This window comes from Dermacentor variabilis, chromosome 6 (assembly GCF_050947875.1).
Source record: "Dermacentor variabilis isolate Ectoservices chromosome 6, ASM5094787v1, whole genome shotgun sequence".
NCBI lineage: Eukaryota > Metazoa > Arthropoda > Arachnida > Ixodida > Ixodidae > Dermacentor > Dermacentor variabilis.
In genome coordinates, this window is record NC_134573.1 from 83,948,951 (window position 1) to 83,961,358 (window position 12,408).

The 12,408-nt window shown below is 46.4% G+C and overlaps 1 protein-coding gene and 1 pseudogene across 1 annotated transcript in view; both read left to right on the forward strand.

Annotated features, from left to right (window-relative positions):
* The window catches only part of LOC142584912 (uncharacterized), a 375,477-nt gene that overhangs the window by 89,202 nt on the left and 273,867 nt on the right, over positions 1-12,408 (forward strand). The window lies entirely within an intron of this gene.
* Positions 11,781-12,408, forward strand: part of LOC142584911 (very long chain fatty acid elongase AAEL008004 pseudogene) — a 43,659-nt pseudogene continuing 43,031 nt past the window's right edge.

Here is a 12,408-nt window from a genome sequence, read left to right on the forward strand (position 1 = left end):
AAAAGACGCGGATCTGTAACAAGAAATTCGTCATTTGTAGCGAGAACAGGTCCTTTGTAAGCGAGAAAATGACGAATATGGAAGACCAGAGTCGCGCCACCTATATTCAACTATGGTACCTCTCGTATGACGTCGGCATTGACTGATTATTGCACCAATTGCAATACATCCCTTAACGTTTATCATTTACTCTGGCCGTGCTCGCAAGCTCACATAAACTCCGAACCGGACAAGCTCAAGTTCGAAGAAGCAATCCGGAGCGAAGAACTCGCTCCGCAACTCTGGGCCGTCCAGCAGGTCCACGACGCCGCCAGGAAACTCAACCTCCCGGTTCCGTCGTGGGAGACGCCCACTCCATGAGAGCCCAAAGCTCTCGTGGCCTCCAGGACCTGAATAAAGTTGATTTCCTTCCTTCCTACAGAGAGTGGCAAAGATGGAGGTCACGTGGAAATTAGATCAACTAGTTTGTTTTGGAGGGGGCGATTCAAACGGTGGAGTATAGGAGCCGGAACATCGGTGGTAATTTTCTGCGCAATTCTAGGCAGAAAAATCCTATATTGGCACACGAAAACGATGATTTACTTCTAGATGAGTAATGTATCGATCCAGCAAGACTTCATATATTGTTTTAGTGCTCCTTTAACAAAGGCCTTATGTATGACAGGTAACTGAATTCTGTTACACCAAGTGAATTGATTGAAGAGGTATACATTATCTACACGACAAATGCAATTTCATGTAAGCTAAGCAACAAAGCTTCCCTATACTTTTCAAGCGTTCCCTTTAGGGCACATGTCCCAAATACGAAACCGAATCCAAGCAACTTGATGAAGTCATGTTAATTCCGCAAAAATTTGTGCGCTGAGCACTAATTAAAAAAAAAAACGTAAAATTTCGTTGCAACATGCATCAATGTTCTAGTTAACACCTATTGCAACTGTGTAACAACGAACTGCCTATAAGTGTTAACTGAAACATTAAGGCATTTTGCAATAGAATTTGATTATGTATTTCTTGAAACAGGCGCTAAAAACAGGATTTCCGCTAGGTGGGTGCGACTTCATTGTACTGCATGGTTTCAGTTTGGTTTGGTTTCACATGGTTTGAGACATGTGTTCAAACCTAATTAACTGATAAGTTAATTAGCGAAACCTTTTTAAAGTTAATTGATATCAGACTGCACTTTGTCGTGCAAGTAATGTCCGCATTTTTCACGCGATCGAGCTGACGTGACAGAATTACGCTGTCTGTGACATTGTTATCACGTATTGGCAGTGATAACAATGCCGATCTGCATGTTCGTTGCGCGATAAAATGGCTCTATTATGCGCCGAAGTATCAGTTTTCTCGGTCAGATGTCGCGAAGAATAAGCTACTAGCGAAATGATCTACATATGAGAACAGTATACCAATTTTGTAATGCTTATTCGCCACCCGTATCAGCAGTCACGGTTCATTTTTTTTTTTTTATTGTGCCAAAATTTTTAGGCCATGCGCCCAATTTTGAATCAACATAATACGCAGTGCAACGAAGATCACGTACTTATTTTTAAGCATGCAGTAGACAACCGCAGTTGATCAAAATGATTCCGGAGTACCTCCCACAGCGGCGACCTTTACACCCCATGTTTTGGTAAAGTCAAACAGGGTAATGTAGTGCTGTTTGTTGTCCCGTTTCTTGAAAGTGATCAAGAAGTTTCAAGTTCTTGCGCCTGGAAGTAATTGATTTAGTAAATTGAAGTTCTCTGGCATTTAATAAACACCGGAGTCGAGTATTTCTGAAGCGATAACATTGCGCAGATCTCAATATGTTTTTTTAGGATTGGACAGGCGGCTGTAGCCTGAACAGATGTTGATAGAGCTGCAAGTGTCACTGCGCTGTGTGATGACAGTATTCGGTGACAGTGACCGATTGTGATTGTGTGTCTATGCTCCTTCCTTTCCTTATCTCTACTTTGTTACCACTTTACCTCCCCCTCTCCTCTCTCCCCAGCGTAGGGTAGCCAACCGGATCTTTTTTCTCTGGTTAACCTCCCTGCCTTTCCCCTTTCCTCTCTCTCTCTCTTTATATGTGGAAAATGTGAGACACTGAAAATATGAAAGTAATATCGAACAAGCCATCTGCAGTGCACTGAATCCTGCCTGTAATGTATAAATGTGCAAAGAGAAAGAAAAAAAAGAAAAGCGCAATAATTTTATGGTCACGAAAATACGCCACACTGACGGTTTTTTTCGTAGACATTCGAAGCTCTAGAAAAAAAAGAAAACAGAATAACTGGGCACAGCTCTATCTCTTCAAGAGCGTTGTGTTTCTCAACATTACCGGGGACCGTACAGGTTGTAATGCCACAAGTAAAAAATTTGGCTGATTAATTAGAAATATGATTGAGTCGACGTAATGAAAACCCACTCACGACATGGGACAGACAACAGTTGGCTAAATATAGTTGATTTTGTTTTATTTTTATTTATTTTTATTTCTTGGCGTCATTCCGCTCGGACTACTGGTGTGTATGGCAGCCGTCAGAAAAGCTACATAACAGAAAGACACACCTAAGGATACAATAACACAGAAATATACATAGTCTACAAAACTCGTTAAACGGCATTGTAACGTAAACTGACGAAGCTATATCTTCGTCATGTAACTATAAACACGAATGTTCTGGCACTCTTGAGACAATTCTAGCGGTGTACATAGCGAACAAGAACATAGCAAGGCTTGAGAAACAACTTCTCGCTCTCCTCCGAGATAGTCCTTGCATTTTGACGTTGTAAGTTATTTTTTATTGTATGCAAAAATGAACCCAAGCCACACAAACCGGACACAATTAGTTGCCCTGTCTCAGAACAGATTACACTTATGCAGGTATTTGCACAAATAGGTCCAAGCATCACACCGAAGCTATCGTCCATATTTTCAGTGTGTGTGCGTGTGCGTGCGTGTGCGTGCGTGTGCGTGCGTGCGTGCGCGTGCGTGCGCGCGCGCGCGCGTGTGTGTGTGTGTGCGTGTGTGTGTGTGTGTTTGTGTGTGCGCGCGTGGGTGCGCGTGCGTGTGTGTGTGTGTGTGTGTGTGTGTGTGTGTGTGTGTCTGTGTGTGTCTGTGTGTGTGTGTGTGTGTGTGTGTGCGTGTGTGTGTGTGCGTGCGTGCGTGTGCGTGCGTGCGTGCGTGCGTGCGTGCGTGTGTGTGTGTGCGTGTGTGCGTGCGTGTGCGTGCGTGTGTGTGTGTGTGTGTGTGTGTGTGTGTGTGTGTGTGTGTGCGTGCGTGCGTGCGTGCGTGTGTGTGTGTGTGTGTGTGTGCGTGTGCGTGCGTGCGTGCGTGCGTGTGTGTGTGTGCGTGTGTGCGTGCGTGTGCGTGCGTGTGTGTGTGTGTGTGTGTGTGTGTGTGTGTGTGTGTGTGTGTGCGTGCGTGCGTGCGTGCGTGTGTGTGTGTGTGTGCGTGCGTGCGTGCGTGTGTGTGTGTGTGTGTGTGTGTGTGTGTGTGTGTGTGTGTGTGTGTGTGTGTGTGTGTGTGTGTGTGTGTGTGTGTGTGTGTTAGGCACTCCTCTATTAGACTAATTGCCCTTTAATGTACACTGCTTGTTTCTGACAGCTGCGCAAAGCACAAAGAGAAAGAGAGAGCGAAAACAAGGACAGGCAAGTAAGTTAACCGCACTCATCGTTGGCTGCACTGCATGGGGCAGAAGAATAGGGGCAGAAGAAGAGCGTAGGTCCCATTCACATCGTTTTCTTCCGGTCTTATTCCGCTCAACGACACAAACAAAAAAAGGAAAAAGAAGAGAAAGAAAGACATAGAAAGATTGCATATCTATAAGCGGCTTCCCAGCAACATTGATTTCAAGAGTTTCATTAGTGGGCGCCTCTATCCTTCTGCGCTGATTCGAACTTACACATGTTAGTACGTTACTTGCGCTCGTACTCCTTCTCTGGATTTTATTTGTAGTAGATGTTCATTGAATGTTACGTGCACATGGAGGGTGACTGATTCTTTATTGCTGTTGTTATTTTCGTGCCCCCTCCTGCTATGTCGCTTTTCCGAGACAGCAGCATTTGTAAATGTAATAAAGTAATATAAAATAAAATAAAATAAAAAATAAAATAAAATAAAATGGGCTTGTTACAAATGCGAAACCTGGAATACCGCTGTACGCAGAGTCAATGTTACGGCGTAATTTCAAACTCGCGTGCCTTACTTTCAAATCTGGAGACAAAACACGTCTATCCGCTCATGCACTATGACACAGCTGTCTAAGTACTATGTGTTCGTGTTCATCTGTTCTATGGCCTCACGCTTCACAACAATGCGGCAGCCAACGTGAACGAATTCCCGAAATGGGCTCGTTCATGGTGAGCTCATCTAGGCAACAAAAATTGCTACCTCGCACGCGAAAAAAAAAGAAAATATTAACAGCTGTCCTCTGGAGTCTCGGCACGCCTCACCGTTCTCTCACGAAGTGCCTGCGCTTTTCAATCACCCGACTTTGTACATTATCCTTGTGTCCTTGATGGCATGTTCATTTATTTAAACTTCACTATAAAAGTGACTCAATCCAAGCGTTTCGTCCACCGCAAGCACACATACGAGGTGTGTTCAAAAAGAAATCGAACTTTTGCTATAACGTCTTTGTTGCTCATTTTACAGCAGTTTAACCTCTGTCCCCTTAAAAGTAGTGCCCGCCACTGGCAACACACTGTTCCCATCGTTTCTTCCATTTTTGGAAAGCCTCCTGGAACGCACTTTCAAGGATGGCGCGCAGGACTTTTGTCGCATTATCCAGAATCTCTTCTATGGTTTCGAAACAACGTCATTTCAACGGCGTTTGAAGTTTGGGAAACGGGGAAATGTCCGGTGGGTCTAGGTCCGAAGAATTTGGTGGATGAGGCACAACAGGATCGTGATGTTTTTTTCTGGATAGCTACGGACAAGGAGTGACGCATGAGACGGCGCACTGTCATGATGCAACATCCAAGTCATGTTTTCCCACAATCCAGGCTTCCTAGTGTACACAGCATCCTTGAAACACGCTAGAATTCCCTAGTAGACTTCCTTGTATACGACCTGACCACGTGGGGCAAATTCCTGGTGGACAATGCCTTTGAAGTAAAAAAACACAACCGACATCACCTTGATCTTCGATCCCCCACTGCGACGACTCCACCTTCCTTTCAATATCACAGCTATAAACCCACACCTCATCGCTTGTCATGACGTTATTACGGAAATTTTTATCTTCATTGGCCGTGGCAAGGAGTTCCTGGTTTATTTCAACACGGGTCTGTTTTTGACCGTCAGTCAACAAACGTGGCACGAATTTTGCACTGACACGGCGCACCTCGAGTTTGTCACTCAAAATTTGATGGCATGATCCTACGCTGATGCCCACTTCGTCAACAGCTTCTGGAACAATTATACGGCGCTTCACACGAATCAGAGTACGAACACTCTTGACATGGTCAGCACCTGTTGATGTTCATGGTTATATTGCGCTCAGTTTACAAACACGATACTAAGGAAGGACAGGACGTGGACGGACGAAGGTCCGTCCACGTCCTGTCCTTCCTTAGTATCGTGTTTGTAAAACTGAGCGCAATATAACCATGAACGTTCACCAACTAGCCCCCTTCATTGCTTTACTAAACCTGTTGATGTGGAAGGTCTTCCAGGCTCGGGATCGTCACCGACTGACATTCTGCCATGTTCAAAGCGCTTACACTACTCAAAGCACTGCGTGCGACTCTTACAGTCCTCCGCATATGCTTAGCCAATTGAAATGTCTCTGTGAAAGTTTTGCGGAGTTTGTAGCAAAATTTCTCACGCACGTTGTTCTCCAAGCTCTTTCATTGTCACATCGGCACTATTGCGACGAACAGCTTGTGTACGTGCTTGCTTCAGTGGCTGTAGCTCGCCAGCTAAAGGTGAGACAGAAACGTGGCAAATGGAAGTTGGTTGCCTAAACCTGCCGCTACGTGCGCTCGGTAGCCGCAGCGCGCTCCTTCTGTCGGTTGGGGCGATATTTCAAAAGTTTCGGTTTCTATTTGAACACACCTCGTACACGTATGACCAAAGAGGTCGGAATCAGGCAGCTGGGGAGGATCAGGTAACAGCAGATGTGTTGAAGGATGGTGGACAGATTGTTCTAGAGAAACTGGCCACCCTGTATACGCAATGCCTCATGACCTCGAGCGTACCGGAATCTTGGAAGAACGCTAACATAATCCTAATCCATAAGAAAGGGGACGCCAAAGATTTGAAAAATTATAGACCGATCAGCTTACTGTCCGTTGCCTACAAAGTATTTATTAAGGTAATTGCAAATAGAATCAGGAACACCTTAGACTTCTGTCAACCAAAGGACCAGGCAGGATTCCGTAAAGGCTACTCAACAATAGACCATATTCACACTATCAATCAAGTGATAGAGAAATGTGCAGAATATAAGCAACCGTTATATATAGCTTTCATTGATTACGAGAAAGCGTTTGATTCAGTCGAAACCTCAGCAGTCATGGAGGCATTACGGAATCAGGGTGTAGATGAGCCATATGTAAAAATACTGGAAGATATCTATAGCGGCTCCACAGCCACCGTAGTCCTCCATAAAGCAAGCAACAAAATCCCAATAAAGAAAGGCGTCAGGCAGGGAGATACGATATCTCCAATGCTATTCACAGCGTGTTTACAGGAGGTATTCAGAGACCTGGATTGGGATCAATTGGGGATAAAAATTAATGGAGAATACCTTAGTAACTTGCGATTCGCTGATGATATTGCCTTGCTTAGTAACTCAGGGGACCAATTGCAATGCATGCTCACTGACCTGGAGAGGCAAAGCAGAAGAGTGGGTCTAAAAATTAATATGCAGAAAACTAAAGTAATGCTTAACAGTCTCGGGAGAGAACAGCAATTTACAATAGGCAGCGAGGCACTGGAAGTCGTAAGGGAATACACCTACTTGGGGCAGGTAGTGACGGCGGATCCGGATTATGAGACAGAAATAATCAGAAGAATAAGAATGGGCTGGAGTGCGTTTGGCAGGCATTCCCAAATCATGAACAGCAGGTTGCCGTTATCCCTCAAGAGAAAAGTATATAATAGCTGTGTCTTACCAGTACTCACCTACGGGGCAGAAACCTGGAGGCTTACGAAAAGGGTTCTACTCAAATTGAGGACGACACAACGAGCTATGGAAAGAAGAATGATAGGTGTAACGTTAAGGGATAAGAAAAGAGCAGATTGGGTGAGGGAACAAACGCGAGTTAATGACATCTTAGTTCAAATCAAGAAAAAGAAATGGGCATGGGCAGGACATGTAATGAGGAGGGAAGATAACCGATGGTCATTAAGGGTTACGGACTGGATCCCAAGGGAAGGGAAGCGTAGCAGGGGGCGGCAGAAAGTTAGGTGGGCGGATGAGATTAAGAAGTTTGCAGGCATGACATGGCCACAATTAGTACATGACCGGGGTTGTTGGAGAAGTATGGGAGAGGCCTTTGCCCTGCAGTGGGCGTAACCAGGCTGATGATGATGATGAACCACATTGTATTGTTTGATACTGCGTTGCTTCTATTAAAGTTTTGTTTGATTCAATCGTCCCCCTTACTCAGTGTTCAACCTTTAAGGAAACCTGAATAAATAACAAAAAAATTTTATTTAGCAGACTCATATAGCTGCGGACCACAAATGAGGAAAAGTGAACACTGCCATAAAGGGAGGCTAGCGCGACCGCCTGTCGCTTTTTTTTTTTTTTTTTTGCTGCTGTATACTTACCGGCTTATTTCAAAGGACGAAGTAAAAGTTTGCCGGCGCCTTTGTTTAAATAGGTTAAAAATTATAACTAATATGTCTCGTTCTTGATCTTGTCAGTAATTTATTTAGATTTTTAAGTTGTATCATACAACGTCTCGAAACTGCGCAACGAGGGACGCCGCATAGTTGAGGGCTTTGGGTTGATTTTGACTTCCGGGGATTCTGTGATGCACAGCTAAATCTAAGTGAATACGAATGTTTTCTTCAATCTTTTTTTTTTTGCATTTCCTCCCAATAGAAATGCGGACGCCGCAGCCGGCAACCGAACTCTGGACCTAGCGCTCGGCAGCCATGCGTGACAGCCGCTGCGTTAGCGCGGCGGTTCATTGTAGGAATACATAGTGAGCTACAAGGAATTTAACGCAAGCGACGTACTCTTGAAGGTAGACGCGTAAGAATAATAAGTGAGCCGCCATAACCTGGCCTTGAAGCTTTAACAAATCCACGACCAATTTACGACGTGCGTTGAGTCAGACGCTATACCGTCAAGCATTCTGCGTCCTCTCCTCCACATAGTTTTGCCTTTGTGCAATCCTTTTTTGTTTTACGTAATAGAAGTAGAGATAGCCGCGCAGATATCGAACCGGTTACTATTTGGCTAATGAACATGTGGCGTAATGACCAATGTAGATTTGTACACTCACGCACGTGGTTTCCACGGTAGGTGAGTGATATGCGTCCCGCTGACGACATATTTTACGTCGTCGAACGCTTAGCGCCACACGCCTCAAATATAGAGAGCGTCAGCCGGAGCATTTGGCAGCATGCCGCTGCAAGGCAAGGCATGCATACCTATAGCTCCATCCCGGTCCTCCTACTCTGTAATACAATAGGACGTTCGCGTATCCATTTTACATAATTTCGAAAGCGCATATCGTCCATTTGTAATCGCGCCTATCGGCGACGCACGCTTGCGCCACTACAGTGCACGTAACAGGAGGACTGGCGAGCAGGAGAGGAAGATGGAAGCCGGTTGGCAATAACCCGCTTTGTATGCCGTTCGTGCCCCCACACCCTCTCCCTTCCAGATCGCCAATTCCTTAGCTACCACACTATAATGCGACGATCGGGTGCCAGGGGCGGCGGCAGATCGCCGGTGCCGATAGGGCGCACCTTTTCCAGGTTACGCGGGACTCCGTCGCTCCCCTCGCGGCGCCAGCGCGCAACCAGGGCGGCCACGGCGCGCGTGCGGCGGCGTGCCGTGCGCACACAAACTGCCTTCGACCGAGAATCAACGCCGAGGACTCGGCAGACACGCAGGGGGGCCCCCGGGGGTTTTACTAAGAACAGACCGGCAGTCATCGCTTCCTCGTTCATTCATGCCGTTGTTACTTGTGCGCTGTGCGTTATTTCCTATTCCCTCTTCGAAGCATGAGGGAGAGAGAGGAAGCTTTACTGCAGTTATGGAAGATTATCGGAGCCCCTATACAGGGAGCCTCGCTTGCTGCGTTCGCAAGTACGGATTCGATGAACGATGCAAAGAATCTTTGATCTTGTGTCTTGGTGGCTTGCGTCAGCCACCGAGACACAAGTGTGTGGGGGAAGGGTGAGTTTGGATTTCTGAGGGGAGGAGGGCCAGATAACGTGTTTCGTGTTGGGGTGTTGTCTGCAGTGTTCACGAAGTTGGAGGCGGTGAGTCTGCTGACCCTCAAATACGGTAGGGTATAGCAGATCTGGGTATAGAGTGTTGCTAATTGTGCTTGTCTTATAAGTGTGCCCTGTCTTCGCTGTCGTATTATGAACATTTTTGGAAAGATTTGTCTGGCCCCTTTATGCTGCTTTAATATAAGGTGCGCGGGTTCTAAGAGCGCCTGGATCGAATCGGCGACATCCGGCGACCGGAATAGCGTTTCCCTGGCGAGCTGGTCAGCCCAATAATTTCCGGTTAGCACCGCGTGTCCAGGTACTCAGATTATTTCTGTTTGTTTTCTGAGGCATTTGTGAACTGTTTCTGTAAGTTGCCAGGAAGAGCGCCTGCTTGCAGTATTCTGTAAGCGCGTTTGAAATCTGCGAAGATCGGCACGGCGTGATGGCTGTAGCCGGGGCTTGTTCTACAGCCCTCATCATGGCTGTAAGTTCAGCCCAGTGGGGCTCCACGGGAGAGGGGGCTTTTGTACATATGGAGCGACTAGCGGCGTTCCTTGCGATTATTATTGCTCAGCGATAGGTTTGTCGTTGACACGAAAATCGATGCGGACAATTCGAATTTGCTCTGTCCTGTGGACGCACTGAAACCGGCCGTCGGAGTAAATCTCGTTGCGAACTCGGCCTTACTAGTACCCGCCTTCCATTCACGCCTGGCGGAAAGCAATGTTATACATGAAGAAAACGGAACTATTTATTAAACTTTCGTAACGAAACAAGCAATTAGCGTCACGCCTTCGGTCGCAGGTATAACCGCCGGCCGTCATCTCAGGCCATCGTCTCCAGCCAGCCGCCGGCCCGGAGGCGCACGAGTTGTTTGCATATTTACACTGTGAATGAGTCAGCACCTCAGTGCGCAGCACGCGTCTATGGTGCAGCACGTCTTACGATGGAGATGCTGCGGAATTCCCTGCAACCTGCAGCACCAATGAGGGAGGCGCTCCACACAAGGTTACAGATAATTTCGAAGGCAGCCGAAGAACCGTGAAGTCGCAAGCAACCATTCTCACAGGGCGTGCACGGGTCGGCTCGTTGTCTCCGTTTATGGTGCCGGAAGCCGAGCCCGTGTGGGCTGATCAGTGCAGGATAGGAATTAGAACCACTCGAACTCGCTCAGTTCGAGGAGCTGTTTAAGCGGCGCCTAAGAGGTCCGCAGGCGGGCAAGGAGACAATTAGATTCACTCGTCACTCTTCTACTTGATGCTTGATTTAGAGACACTCAAGTCTCAGCGACGTATACGTCTCCTCTTACGTTGAGTTGCTCCTAAGCGCTCGTGTTAGGTTTCAGACTGTGACATCAGCGGCAGTTGGCGCAGCATCAGACTTAAGACAAGTTGCGAGCGCAGCCCCAGCACTACGTGATTTGGATCGTCATCCTTTATTCACGGCAGTGATGCACTGAAGTTGACAAAGTCTTTCCGAGGAAGACGCTGCGACGTAGTCCACAGCTCGTGAATGCAACGGTCTGCTACCTAAAATTACAACCCGGAAATGAGCGCTGGTATCACGTCAAATAGGACGCCTTCCGATGTTGAACTTCGATAAGTAGGCCTGTTTCAGGAAAAAGGGCGGAAACTCTACTTTTCAGAGAGCAAATGAGAAGCCAAATGTTGCCATGCAAGTGAGCTTCAAGCAGTTACTTGTTTATACGTGATAGAGTTTGTTCTGCTTCCTTCACTCCCAGATGGCAAGTATCCTCGTATATTGCAACCTTTCTGGCATCCTTCTATTTGGTGGCCGTGGAACCTTATCCAAGGCAATGTGTAATAGCTGAAGAAATTATGGTCTCTTTGTTCAGAACACTGTCTAGTCGGACTCGAATGAAACGGTCGCTGGAGAAGGCATAGAAACGCAAGATGTTCTCTGGCACATTCCCAACTCGAAGTTCGTTAGGAACAGCTGCTTGTAGCACACAATCGCTTGCTTTGGCGATTGCGAATGAATGCGGATCTGAGTTTCAACAAACCATCGCACCTGTGATGCGTGATATTACTCTCAGGGAGAACACCTGCGCAGAGTAGTTGCTGATATTTCTGCTTTCCCACAATGCTGGACAAAGTTTAACTTGTGGCAGTCGACACTTTTAAGCTCACCATGCATTGTTCCAAATGTGACCTACAGAAGCACATGGGTCGGTTGGTTCACAGCTCGAGCAGAAAGCTTAAGAAAGTGACAGACAGCTGCGGTGACTAAGAACCCGGCGTGAGTCAGCGCCGTTATCTCTCCCCTCCTTGCCTTCTGTTCTTCGGCCCTGTTTTCTCGTCAGCTAATTTTGACGTCCTCGACATGAGATACACGCATGGTAAGCGCATTGAGAAGCTATGTACGAGTGCAAGTAGACGCGCGAGCGCGCGGCATACGCCCTGAAAGTATGACAGCTGTACGAAGCCCGAACAAAGAATTTGGGAAGGTATAGGCTGCCTTTTTTATTCGAAATATGTAATTATCAAAGAAAAAGAGATTGAAGGTGGAAAAACGGACAACTATTTGCAGCAGGTGGGCTCCGTTCCCACCCATGGTAAGTTGACCTTTTCTTTTTTTTTCGCTTTCTTTTATTTTCCTTTTTTTCTAATTATGTACTTTAACAACAACATAATGAAACACAGTTGCATTCCCATAAATTTTTTTGACCTCCGTGTCTGTTGTCTTTATATAGTTTTACTAAAGAAAAACACAGCTCCCCGGTTTTCTTCGTCATTACTCAACGAACGAAATATTGTGCCGAGGAAGAGAGATAGCAAGTTCTGGTGCAGAATTATGACAATGTCCGCTTTGGCAATGCCCGAGCTAATCGTTGTCGCCCTCATTAGGTGCAATGACGCAATGTTTGGCACAACGAGCAACAAAGAAACCATAGAAACCAAGTTTTTCTCTCCTTCTCGTTATTTTCTGGCGTCCGTACACTACACGAACCTCGGTCGTGCAAGAAATGAAATATGCACCAGGTATGCGCTTCG